Raw genomic sequence first — 13,095 nt, 5'->3', positions numbered from 1 at the left:
ATTAATTCTTTGTCAGTTGCTTCATTTGCAAATATTTTCTCCCATTCTGAGGGTTGTCTTTTCGTCTTGTTTATGGTTTCCTTTGCTGTGCAAAAGCTGTTAAGTTTCATGAGCTCCCATTTGTTTATTTTTGTTTTTATTTCCATTTCTCGAGGAGGTGGGTCCAAAAGGATCTTGCTGTGATTTATGTCAAAGACTGTTCTTTCTGTGTTTTCCTCTAAGAGTTTGATAGTGTCTGGCCTTACATTTGGGTCTTTAATCCATTTTGAGTTTATTTTTGTGTATGGTGTTAGGAAGTGTTCTAATTTCATTCTTTTACATGTAGCTGTCCAGTTTTCCCATCACCATTTATTGAAGAGGCGGTCTTTTCTCCATTGTATATTCTTGCCTCCTTTATCAAAGAAAAGGTGACCTTAGGTGCATGGGTTTATCTCTGGGCTTTCTATCCTGTTCCATTTCTCTATATTTCCGTTTTTGTGCTAGTACAGCACTGTCTTGATTACTGTAGCTTTGTAGTATAGTCTGAAGTCCAGGAGCCTGAGTGCTCCAGCTCTATTTTTCTTTCTCAAGATTGCTTTGGCTATTTGGGGTCCTTTGTGTTTCCATACAAATTGTGCAACTTTTGTTCTAGTTCTGTGAAAAATGCTATTGGTAGCTTGATAGGGATTGCATTGAATCTGTAGATTTCTTTGGGTAGTATAGTCATTTTCACCATGTTGATTCTTCCAATCCAAGATCATGATATATCGCTCCATCTCTTTGTATTTAAAGATTTATAAAGAAATCTTTAATTTGTTTCATCAATGTCTTATAGTTTTCTGCATACAGGTCTTTTGTCTCCTTAGGTAGGTTTATTCCTAGGTATTTTATTCTTTTTGTTGCAGTGGTAAGTGGGAGTGTTTCCTTAATTTCACTTTCAAATTTTTTGTCATTAGTGTACAGGGATGCAAGAGATTTCTGTGAATGAATTTTGTATACAGCTACTTTACCAAATTAATTGATTAGCTCTAGTAGTTTCCTGGTAACATCTTTAGGATTCTGTGCGTATAGTATCATGTCATCTGCAAACAGTGACAACTTTACTTTTTCTTTTCCTATTTGGATACCTTTTATTTTTTCTTCTCTGATTGGTGTGGCTAGGACTTCCATAACTATGTTGAATAAAAGTGGTGAGAGTGGATAACCTTGTCTTGTTCCTGATCTTAGAAGGAATGCTTTCAGCGTCTCACTGTTGAGAGTGATGTTAGCTGTGGGTTTGTCATATAGGGCCTTTATTATGTTGAGGTATGTTCCCTCAGTGCCCACTTTCTGGAGAGTATTTATCATAAACGAGCATTGAATTTTGTTGTAAGCTTTTTCTGCATCTATTGAGATTATCATTTTTTTATCCTTCAATTTGTTAATATGGTGTATCACATTGATTGATTTGCGTGTATTGAAGAATCCTTGCATTCCTGGGATAAACCCTACTTGATCAGGGTGTATGATCCTTTTCATGTGCTTTTGGATTCTGTTCGCTAGTCTTTTGGTGAGGATTTTTGCAGCTATGTTCATCAGTGATCATTGGCCTGTAGCTTCCTTTTTGTGTGACATTTTTGTCTGGTTTTGCTATCAGGGTGATGGTGGCCTTGTAGAATGAGTTTGGGAGTGTTCCTCCCTCTGCTATCTTTTGGAAGAGTTTGAGAAGGATAAGTGTTAGCTCTTCTCTAAATGTTTGATAGAATTCGCCTGTGAAGCCATCTGGTCCTGGGCTTTTGTTTGTTGGAAGATTTTTAATCACAGTTTCAATTTCAGTGCTTGTGATTGGTCTGTTCATATTTTCTATTTCTTCCTGGTTCAGTCTCGGCAGTTGTGCATTTCTAAGAATTTGTCCATTTCTTCCAGGTTGTCCATTTTATTGGCATATAGTTCCTGATAGTAATCTCTCATGGTCCTTTGTATTTCTGCAGTGTCAGTTGTTACTTCTCCTTTTTCATTTCTAATTCTGTTGATTTGAGTCTTCTCCCTTATTTGCTTGATGAGTCTCGCTAGTGGTTTATCAGTTTTGTTTATCTTCTCAAAGAACCAGCTTTTAATTGTATTGATCTTTGCTGTTGTTTTCTTCATTTCTTCTTCGTTTATTTCTGATCTGATCTTTTTTATTTCTTTTCTTCTGCTAACTTTAGGGTTTTTTTGTTCATCTTTCTCTAATTACTTTAGGTGTAATGTTAGGTTGTTATTTGAGATGTTTCTTGTTTCTTGAGGTAGGATTGTACTGCTCTAAACTTCCCTCTTAGAACTGCTTTTGCTGCATCCCATAGGTTTTGGGTTGTGTTTTCATTGTCATTGGTTTCTAAGTATCTTTTGATTTCTTCAGTGATCTCTTGGTTATTTAGTAGCATATTGTTTAGCCTCCATGTGTTTGTATTTTTTTTACAGTTTTTTTCCTGTAATTGATATCTAGTCTCATAGCGTTCTGGCTGGAAAAGATACTTGATACGATTTCAGTTTTCTTAAGTTTACCAAGGCTTGATTTGAAACGCAAGACATGATCTTTCCTGGAGAATATTGCATGAGCAGTTGAGAAGAACGTTTATTCTGCTGTTTTTGAATGGAATGTCCTATAAATATAAATTAAGTCCATCTTGTTTAATGTATCTTTTAAATTGATTTGAAACGCAAGACATGATCTTTCCTGGAGAATATTGCATGAGCAGTTGAGAAGAACGTTTATTCTGCTGTTTTTGAATGGAATGTCCTATAAATATAAATTAAGTCCATCTTGTTTATTGTATCTTTTAAATCTTGTGTTTCCTTATTTATTTTCATTTTGTATGATCTGTCCATTGGTGAAAGTAGGGTGTTAAAGTCCCCTATTATTATTGTGTTACTGTTGATTTCCCCTTTTATGGCTGTTAGCATTTGCCTTATGTATTGAGGTGCTCCTGTGTTGGGTGCATAAATATTTACAATTGTTATATAGTCTTCTTGGATTGATCCCTTCATCATTATGTAGTGTCCTTCTTTGTCTCTTAAAATAGTCTTTAAAGTCTATTTGTCTAAAAGGAGAATTACTAGTCCAGATTTTTTTTTATTTCCATTTGCATGGAATGTCTTTTTCCATCCCCTCACTTTCAGCCTGTATGTGTCCCTAGGTCTGAAATGGTGCTGCTTTTAATATTTTTTCTTTGTTTTTGATTTTTGATAGTTTGATTAATATGTGTCTTGGCGTGTTTCTCCTTGGGTTTATCCTGTATGGCACTCTCTGTGCTTCCTGGAGTTGCTTATTTCCTTTCCCATGTTAGGGAAGTTTTCAACTGTAATCTCTTCAGATATTTTCTCAGTCCCTTTCCTCTTGTAGACAGCATATATACGGTCTTGTCATTGTATCCATTCAGCCAGTCTATGTCTTTTGGTTGGAGCATTTAATCCATTTACATTTAAGGTAGTTATCAATATGTATGTTCTTATTCCCCTTTTCTTAATTGTTTTGGGTTTGTTATAGTAGGTCCTTTCCTTCTCTTGTGTTTCCTGTCTAGAGAAGTTTCTTTAGCATTTGTTGTAAAGCTGCTTTGGTGGTGCTGAATTCTTTTAGCTTTTGCTTGTCTGTAAAGGTTTTAATTTCTCCATCAAATCTGAATGAGATCCTTGCTGGTAGAGTAATCTTGGTTGTGGTTTTTTACGTTTCAGCACTTTAAATATGTCCTGCCACTCCCTTCTGGCTTGCAGAGTTTCTGCTGAAAGAACAGCTGTTAATCTTACGTGGATTACCTTGTATGTTATTTGTTGCTTTTCCCTTGCTGCTTTTAATATTTTTTCTTTGTTTTTGATTTTTGATAGTTTGATTAATATGTGTCTTGGCGTGTTTCTCCTTGGGTTTATCCTGTATGGCACTCTCTGTGCTTCCTGGAGTTGCTTATTTCCTTTCCCATGTTAGGGAAGTTTTCAACTGTAATCTCTTCAGATATTTTCTCAGTCCCTTTCTTTTCCTCTTCTTCTTCTATGACCCCTATAATTAGAATGTTGGTGCGTTTAATGTTGTCCCAGAGGTCTCTGAGAGTGTCCTCAATTCTTTTACTTCTTTTTTAGTTATTCTGTTCTGTGGTAGTTATTTCCACTATTTTATCTTCCAGGTCACTTATTCGTTCCTCTCTGCCTCAGTTATTCTGCTATTGATTCCTTCTAGAGAATTTTAAATTTCATTTATTGTGTTGTTCATCATTGTTTGTTTGCTCTTTAGGTCTTCTAGGTCCTTGTTAAACGTTCCTTGTGTTTTCTCCATTTCTACTTCCAAGATTTTGGATCATTTTTACTATCATTATTCTGAATTCTTTTTGAGGTAGACTGCCTATTTCCTCCTCATTTGTCTGGTCAGGTGGGTTTTTACCTTGCTCCTTCATATGCTGTGATAATCTCTATCTTCTTATTTTGTGTAACTTTCTGTGTTTGGGGTCTCCTTTTCGCAGGCTGCAGGTTCTTAGTTTCCGTTTTTTTTTGGTTTCTGCCCCCAGTGGGTGAGGTTGGTTCAGTGGCTTGTGTAGGGTTCCTGGTGGATGGGGGACTGGTGCCTGTGTTCTGGTGGAGGAGGCTGGATCTTGTCTTTGTGGTGGGCAGGACTGAGTCAGGTCATGTGCTTTGGCATGTCTGTGAATTTATTATTATTTTAGGAAGCCTCTTTGCTAATGGATGGTGTGGTTTTTTTCCTGTCTTGCTAGTTGTTTGGCATGGGTTGTCCAGCACTGGAACTTGCTAGTCATTGAGTGGAGCCGGGTCTTAGCGTTCAGACAGAGATCTCTGGGAGAGCTCTCACCGATTGATATTACGTGGGGCCAGGAGGTGTCTGGTGGTCCAAAGTCCTGAACTCAGCTCTGTCACCTCAGAGGCTCAGGCCTGACACCCGGCTGGAGCACCAAGACCAGTCGCCACATGGCTCAGAAGAAAAGGGGAAAAAAACCATGATATAAAAATAAATTTATTAAAATAAGCAATTTAAAAAGTTATTAAAATAAAAAAATAAAAATAAAGAGAGCAACCAAACCAATAAACAGATCCACCAATGATAACACACGTTAAAAACTATACTAAGGTAAACATATAAATCAGAAACTAGTCAGTTGCATACAGCAAACCCCAGGTCTACAGTTGCTCCCAAAGTCCACCACCTGAATTTTGGGATGTTCATTGTCTATTCAGGTATTCCACAGATGCAGGTACATCAAGTTGATTGTGGAGATTTAATCTGCTGCTCCTGAGGCTGCACAGAGAAATTTCCCTTTCTCTTCTTTGTTTGCACAGCTCCTGGGGTTAAACTTTGGATTTGGCTCCGTCTCTGCACGTAGATTGCCCTCAGGTGTCTGTTCTTCACCCGGACAGGAGGGGGTTAAAGAAGCGGCTGATTCGGGAGCTCTGGCTCACTCAGGCCTGGGGGAGGGAGGGGTATGGATGTGGGGCGAGCCTGCGGCGACAGAGGCCATCGTGACGTTGCACCAGCCTGAGGCGCGCCGTGCGTTCTCCAGGGAAAGCTGTCCCTGGATCACGGGACCCTGGCAGTGGCGGGCTGCACAGGCTCCCGGGAGGGGAGGTGTGGAGAGTGACCTGTGCTCGCACACAGGCTTCTTGGTGGCGGCAGCAGCAGCCTTAGCATTTCACGCCAGTCTCTGGTGTCTGTGCTGATAGCCACGGCTCGCACCCGTCTCTGAAGCTCGTTTAGGCCGTGCTCTGAATCCCCTCTCCTCGCGCGCCCTGAAACAATGCTCTCTTGTCTTTTAGGCAGGTCCAGACTTTTTCCTGGACTCCCTCCCAGCTAGCTGTGGTGCACTAGCCCCTTCAGGGTGTGTTCACGCCGCCAACCCCAGTCCTCTCCCTGGGATCCGACCTCCGAAGCCCGAGCCTCAGCTCCCAGCCCCGCCCGCCCCGGTGGGTGAGCAGACAAGCCTCTCGGGCTGGTGAGTGCTGGTCGGCACCGATCCTCTGTGCGGGAATCTCTCCGCTTTGCCCTCCAAACCCCTGTGGCTGCGCTCTCCTCCGCGGCTCCGAAGCTGCCCCCCACACCACCACCCGCGGTCTCCGCCCGCAAAGGGGCTTCTAGTGTGTGGGAACCTTTCCTCCTTCACAGCTCCCTCCCAGAGGTGCGGGTCCTGTCCCTATTTTTTGTGTCTGTTATTTCTTTTTTCTGTTACCCTACCCAGGTACGTGGGGAGTTTCTTACCTTTTGGGAAGTCTGAGGTCTTCTGCCAGCATCAGGAGTTGTTCCACATGAAATGTATTTTTGATGTATTTGTGGGCAGGAAGGTGATCTCCGTGTCCTGCTCCTCCGCCATCTTGAAGCTCCTCTTGTAGTCTTTATTTTAAATTATAAGAGATTGCAATTCTCGTAATGCTAAAATAAATTTGTCCTCTGAGAAAAATGCACAGCCTCCAAATTTTGTTTTATTTGGTGGAATTTCTGATGACTTCGAGGCCAGTAGACAGTCTCTCAGATTGCTCTGAGTGACTGATCCAAAGAGGTAAGGGATACTCCTGTGAGTTTTGTTACAAAAACCAGGTAGTCTGAATATCAAAAGGTTATTATTAAAGAAGACCAGACATCTGAAGTTGATGAATTTAGCACTTTTCTATGTATGGGAAGATGCAAAAGTCTGGGCTCACTAAAATCATTCTTTAGGTATGTACCTCGGCTCTCTGGGGCCAGTATCCTGTGTTTTCCCATCCTGTGTCGACCCGGGGTGCACCGATGAAGGGTAGCTGCAGTGGCTTTTGGGTTGATGGCTGGCGTTCTGTTTCCATCCTGAGTCCCCTCAGGGCTGACCATCAGGGGAGCTGTAATGTGATGGCTTGATGGCTGTAACATCCTTTGTTTACTGGTATGGCAGGAAATATTTTTCATTCACAAATTGTTTATTTCTGGGAGAACCTTGGAGGAGAAAGAAGAGTAAGGGTTCATAGTGGCCCAGCAAGGAGAAAGAGCCCATGAGAAATTTCTAAGGAGGTGGACATTTTCAGAGAAATTTTTAAGCTGGAATGTCTACATATAACATTTAAATTTATCTGCCTTGAAGTAGCTTAATTCTTTGATGGCACATCAGCTGTCAGTTGAGGGCCACATTGTGTGGAGGTCGTCCTTTGTCGGGGGTGAAGGGACCAGGGCAGTGTTGGAGCAAGGTACAGAGCAGAGAGAGAATTCATACAAAGACGGGAATTTGAATACAAAGGATGAGGAAAAATGTAACTTCTGCAGATTTCAGTATATTTATGGTGGTTTTATTAGCCATTTGAATTTAAATATTACAGAAAGGTTATCTTCATTATGTTGAAAGATTCCCAATAACTAGAGAGCAGATACCTGAGTTCCATATATGCAGAAATGTAATGTGCATTTATCGGAAATATCAGAGTGTCTTCACATTAACACACACATGAATGATAAAGTTCACCAATGAAAACCTTTAGTTCTCTAGGAAATTCATATTCTTTGAGCTTATTTGTGATTTACTTACATTTCTCCCTATTAAATTTCTTGGCAATACTGGAAGGTCAGGGAACTTCTCTGATTGATTTAAGCCTGAAATAATTAAAAACTGTACACTTTCTTAGCTGCTGGCTATTTCGGCAGCCTCCAAACCAAACATCTCCACCAGCATCCCAAAGGGTTAAGAGAAAGCCTGTGCTAGATGTTGAGCAGCAGTTATGTACTTACTGGGAAAATTGCCAGTCATTCCTGGTCTCTGACCCTCTCTACAAGGTGCCCAGCTCCTCTGCCTTTGAAATTTATACCTTAACCATACTTCACATTTGACAGCGTTTTGCATTTTTCAAAACATTTAAATACATCCTCTCCCTTGAATATTATCCCCACTGCAGACCTAGATTGCTAGGGCAGATATTATCAACTGTCTTTTGCACATGAGGATCTAGGATAAAACAGGAAAAACTTCTTGCTTAAGGTCACTCGAAGCTGAGAAAACCCATATTTCCTTTCTCAAAGGCTAATGAGTGTCCAAATGCAGGAAGAGTTTTCTGTCTCTCAACATAACCTTCACTTCATTTTTGATGATCTAACTCACCAAAGCCAGGATACCTTTAAGTCCCACATTAGAGCTATCACTGTTTTCCCCTCTGTATCTTTTCTTGCTCTGTCTTTTTTCTTTCTGTCCTGGGAAATAAACTCCAGGGAAGTTAGAATCAAATGATGAACTAGTTGTTTTTGCAAAATGAATAGTGAAATTTGTGATGGGACTTTGAGCCCAACTTCCAAGTTTCCTCTTTAAACTGAAGCTTCAGGATCGTTATTCACAGAGTTGCACAAAGTATCAGATTTGGGTTCATGTGAAATGATAATGTAGCATTTCCCCAAGTGTGATATTAGTGAGTATTTTATTTTAAAATAGCTTCCAAGTTCAAATTAGCTGAAGCCCCTGGTTATAGGACCTGTCCCGACAACTCATATTTGTGTTACCCCTTTGCTTATGAACAGGGAGATTGAGAAGTGCATTTCCCTAGCTTACTTTCCCACAGAACTTTTTACAGAGCTGGGTTTTTGTTATGGTTGTGGTTTTTGTTTTTCCCCCAGATCATTCTGTGTGGAAAGCTATGTCAGAGGAGAGTTTTGTGAGGTCTCCAACACTTTTTCTTAGCATCACTCTTTCTAAAAGTTATCCCAGTTGTATATATTTCAGAATAGTATTAAATCAAATGATAGTTGAATAAAATCTTCATGTAGGGCTTCCCTGGTGGCGCACTGGTTGAGAATCCGCCTGCCGATGCAGGGGACACGGGTTCGTGCCCCGGTCCGGGAAGATCCCACATGCCGAGGAGCGGCTGGGCCCGTGAGCCATGGCCGCTGAGCCTGCGCGTCCGGAGCCTGCGCTCCACAATGGGAGAGGCCACAACAGTGAGAGGCCCACATCAGAGAAAAAAAAAAAAAAAAAAAAAAAAAATCTTCATGTAAATTTGGATAAAGTAATTTAAAATGGAAAATATGCCAAGGTTTACTTTTTGTGATTTATTAAAATAAAGCAAGGGGATTTAATTTGTACTACATATCTATGCAAAACACAAATGACCCACATTATAAAAGCTAAACATGGCAGGGTTTTAGTACTCACTGAGGGTGAGAAATGTGATTAAAAAACAAACAAAAAAAAAAGGCAAGTTCACCAAAAAATGTAATTTCCTCAACTGTCCTCAGTGGAGGGCTGCATCTGAACAATCAGGAATCCTGGTGGGCCTGTTTATTCCTCCAGCTTTTGTCTCTCGTTGAGATTGAATTTCCCTGTTCATCCAAGAGGCTGGCTGGAATCTTATGTTTCTCTCTACATCTTTCCTTTCACTGATTCCAGGAGCAAATTAAAGGTGTCCTTTCCCAGATAAAGCATGTTAGGTTGGATTGCAAGCTCAGTTTTATCTTTGAAAGGCAACGCTTTAACTCCTTCGGAGGACCCTTATGACTGGTGCAGTCTGGAAGGAAACAGAATCACAATGGCTTCCCTGACACTGCGTTTGGCGGTTGTTCGTCATAATGATTCCAAACATTTTTCTAGAACCTTAAAGCTTTTCATAACACGTTCACTTTGAACTGTCTTTTCCTCTTCACAAGAAGTTGTGTGCAAGACAGGGGTAATGACCTCATTATACAAGAGACCAAATAACTTGTGCAAGAGAATGTGGATGGTGATTGGATCTCTGACCGCTGTCCTTGCATTCAGTGTTTTGTTTGTTTTCATTACACATATGAGCCCACTTCTTGGGGTAAGGCACCATTTCTAAGATAACATCATAATAAAATGTTTTGGTGTCAGGTTTGCCAGCCAGTGTGCTAAACTCTGATTTATTATGTATCTCGAACTGTGTTAAGAACTTTATATAACGATCAATGAACTATGTACCATTTTCCTTTATATATTGTACCTATATTACTTTTTAACTTCAGGTATTATTTATAATATAATAAATTATAATATATAAATATTATAATAATATAAATTATTATAATATAATAACCAAATATTTGGTTTGTTGTGTTTTGACTATTGCATATATCCATGCAACCGTCACCTCAGACAATATGTAAAATACGTGCATTATTCCAGAAAGTCGCCGTTTGCAGTCAATTTGCACCCCCTCAACGTCAGAGGAGCTGTTTTCTAATTCCTTAGCTAATTTCTATTACCTTAGATGTTCTCAGACTTCGTATAATTATAACCACGTGTTGTGTGCTCTTTTGTGTCAGGCTTCTTTCACTCAACATAATATTTTTTTGGAAATTTTTCTATGTTGTACTATGTGTCTGTGGTTTGTTCCTTTTAATTGATGAAGAGTATTGTATTACTATACCATAGTTTATCCAGCCTCCTGTTGATAAATATTTGGGTTGTTTCTATTTCCGGCTAGTATGAATAAAGCTCTTTTGAACATTCTTGTACAAATATTTCCTTGGATATATGTTTTCATGTCTTTTCAGTAAGTAACCAGGATTGGAATTTCTGGATCATAGGGGAGGTGTACATTTAACTTTATAAGAAGATGATGTTTTTCCATTTTCCATTTCTACCAGTAACAATATGTGAGTGTTCTGGTTGCTCCAAATTTGATAATGTGATTTGATTTTAGCCATGCTGTAGGGTATGAAGTGGTACCTTCTTGAGGTTTTACTTTTCATTTCTCTGATGATTAATGATGTTGAACATCTTTTCAGGATCTAGTGGCCATTTATCTTCTTTTGCAAAGTGAGTGTTTAAGAATTTCGCCTAGTTTTTTTTCCACTTAAAAAAAAATATTGTTGATTCCAAAAACGTCTTTAGGTGTTTTATGTTTGTATCCTTTGTCAGCTATGTGTTGTAAATGTTTTTTCCTAAACTGTGGCTTGCCTGTTTATTTTTTCAGTGGTATCTTTTCATGAACAGAAATTTAAAATTTTGATAAAGTCCAGTTTATCATTTTTTTTCTTCTATAGTTAGTGCTTCTACAGTCTTGTTTAAAGTACTCTTTGTCAACTCCAAGGTTGTGAAGATACTCTCCAAAGTGTTTTTTAGAAGGTTTATGGGTCTTCTATTTAGGTTCATGGTCTATGTTAAATTGCTTTTTGCGTGTTGAATAAGGGAGGGTCAGGTTTCATTTTATTTTTAATATTAGGATATTTATTTCAGTGCTTTTGTTAAGAAGATATTCCTTTCCCTATTGAATTGTTTTGCTGCCTTTCTCAAATACCAACTGAGGTTAAACGTGAAGATCTCTTTATGAGCTGTCTATTTTGTTCCATTGATTTCTATTTGTCCATCCTTAGGACAATCCCAGACTGTCTTGATTACTATGGTATTATAGCAACTCTTGAACTCAGGTGATAAAGTTCTCCAACTCTGCTCTTTTTTTGCAAAATGAGATCTAGATACCTTGAATTTCCATATAAATCTTAGAATCAACTTGTCAATTTCTAAAAAAGTGTGCTGATTTTTTTTTTTTTTTTTTTTTTGGTGGCACGTGGGCCTCTCACCGCTGTGGCCTCTCCCGTTGCGGAGCACAGGCTCCGGACGCGCAGGCTCAGCAGCAATGGCTCACGGGCCCAGCCACTCCGCGGCATGTGCGATCTTCCCGGACCGGGGCACGAACCCGTGTTCCCTGCATCGGCAGGCGGATTCTCAACCACTGCGCCACCAGGGAAGCCCAGTGCTGATATTTTGATCGTGTTAAATCTATAGAGAACTTCGGAAAAGAATGGGCATCTTAATAGCATAGTGTTCTTCAGTACATGAGCAGTGAATACATGTGTCTATTTATTTATATCTTCAGTTTTTCTCAGTATTGTTTCCTAGTTTTCAGTTTTAAAAATGTTATTGTAAATTATATATATTATTAGATTTTATTTTCTAATTTGTTACTAGCATATTGAAATACAATTATGTTGCATATTGATAATAAGTCTTGTATATTGCCTGCTCAGTATATCTATATTGCCTGCTAATTATAATGTTACCTATAGGTTTTCATAGATGTCCTTTAACAGACTGAAGTTCCCTTCTATTCTTATTTTTCTGAGAGATTTTTAAAAATCTTGAATGGATACTATTAATACTTTTTTATGCATACCTTGAGATAGTTATATGGTTTATCTCCTTTATTCTGTTAACATCATAGCATATTATGTTAATGTCATAATATACATTAACATATGTGATGTACTTGGACCCTTTTTATGTGTTGAAACAACTTTTGCATTCCTGAGATACATTCCATCTGGAGTCTATCCTTTTTACAAATTGCTGTACTTAATTAGCTAATTTTCTTTTTTTTTTAAATTGGAGTATAGTTGCTTTACAATGTGGTGTTAGCTTCTGCTGTACAGCAAAGTGAATCAATTATGTGTATACATATATCCACTCTTTTTTAGATTCTTTTTCCATTTAGGTCATTAGAGAGTATTGAGTAGAGTTCCCTGTGCTATGCAGTAGGTCCTTATTAGTTATCTATTTTATACACTGTAGTGAGTATATGTCAATAGCAATTTCCCAGTTTATCCCTCCCCCCTTGCCCCCTCTGGTAACCATAAGATTGTTTCCTACATCTGTAACTCTATTTCTGTTTTGTAAATAAGTTCATTTGTACGATTTTTTTTAGATTCCACACATAAGTGACATCATACAATATTTGTCCTCTTTCTGACTTAATTCACTTTGCTCGTTTTCTGAAAGATTTTACTTCTGTGTTCACGAGGGTCATTCAATGATGACTTGATTTCTTCATATTATCATTGCCAGTTTTTGTCCTGCACTTGACAGTAGTCCTGATCCTGAGCTGGGGCGTCTCTTTCAGCTCTCATGCCCCCTCTCAGCCTTTAGCACACTCACTCCTACACGTCGTGAAAGCCTGCAGGAAAGGGATGGCAGGGGGGTGAAGACTTTCTCTGTGATTGGGGAGGCTTGGGATTGTAACCTGACCAGGAAGCCCAGGTGTAGCGATGAAACGTTGTTAGAAATGTGACTGTGTAAGGTGGCGTCTTTGAGCCACTGTGTGTGGGATGAAAGCACACAGGTCTCTCTTCTCCTCAGAAAGGCTCATCACTTTCTTGACTTTAGTTCACTTAGGTTTCTTTGTATCCTCTTGAATGTTTCTAAAAACGATAGC

This window comes from Physeter macrocephalus, chromosome 4 (genome assembly GCF_002837175.3).
Source record: "Physeter macrocephalus isolate SW-GA chromosome 4, ASM283717v5, whole genome shotgun sequence".
Classification (NCBI taxonomy): Eukaryota; Metazoa; Chordata; class Mammalia; order Artiodactyla; family Physeteridae; genus Physeter; species Physeter macrocephalus.
The sequence above is the reverse complement of the archived record's forward strand: the minus strand, read 5'-3'. Positions refer to the sequence as shown.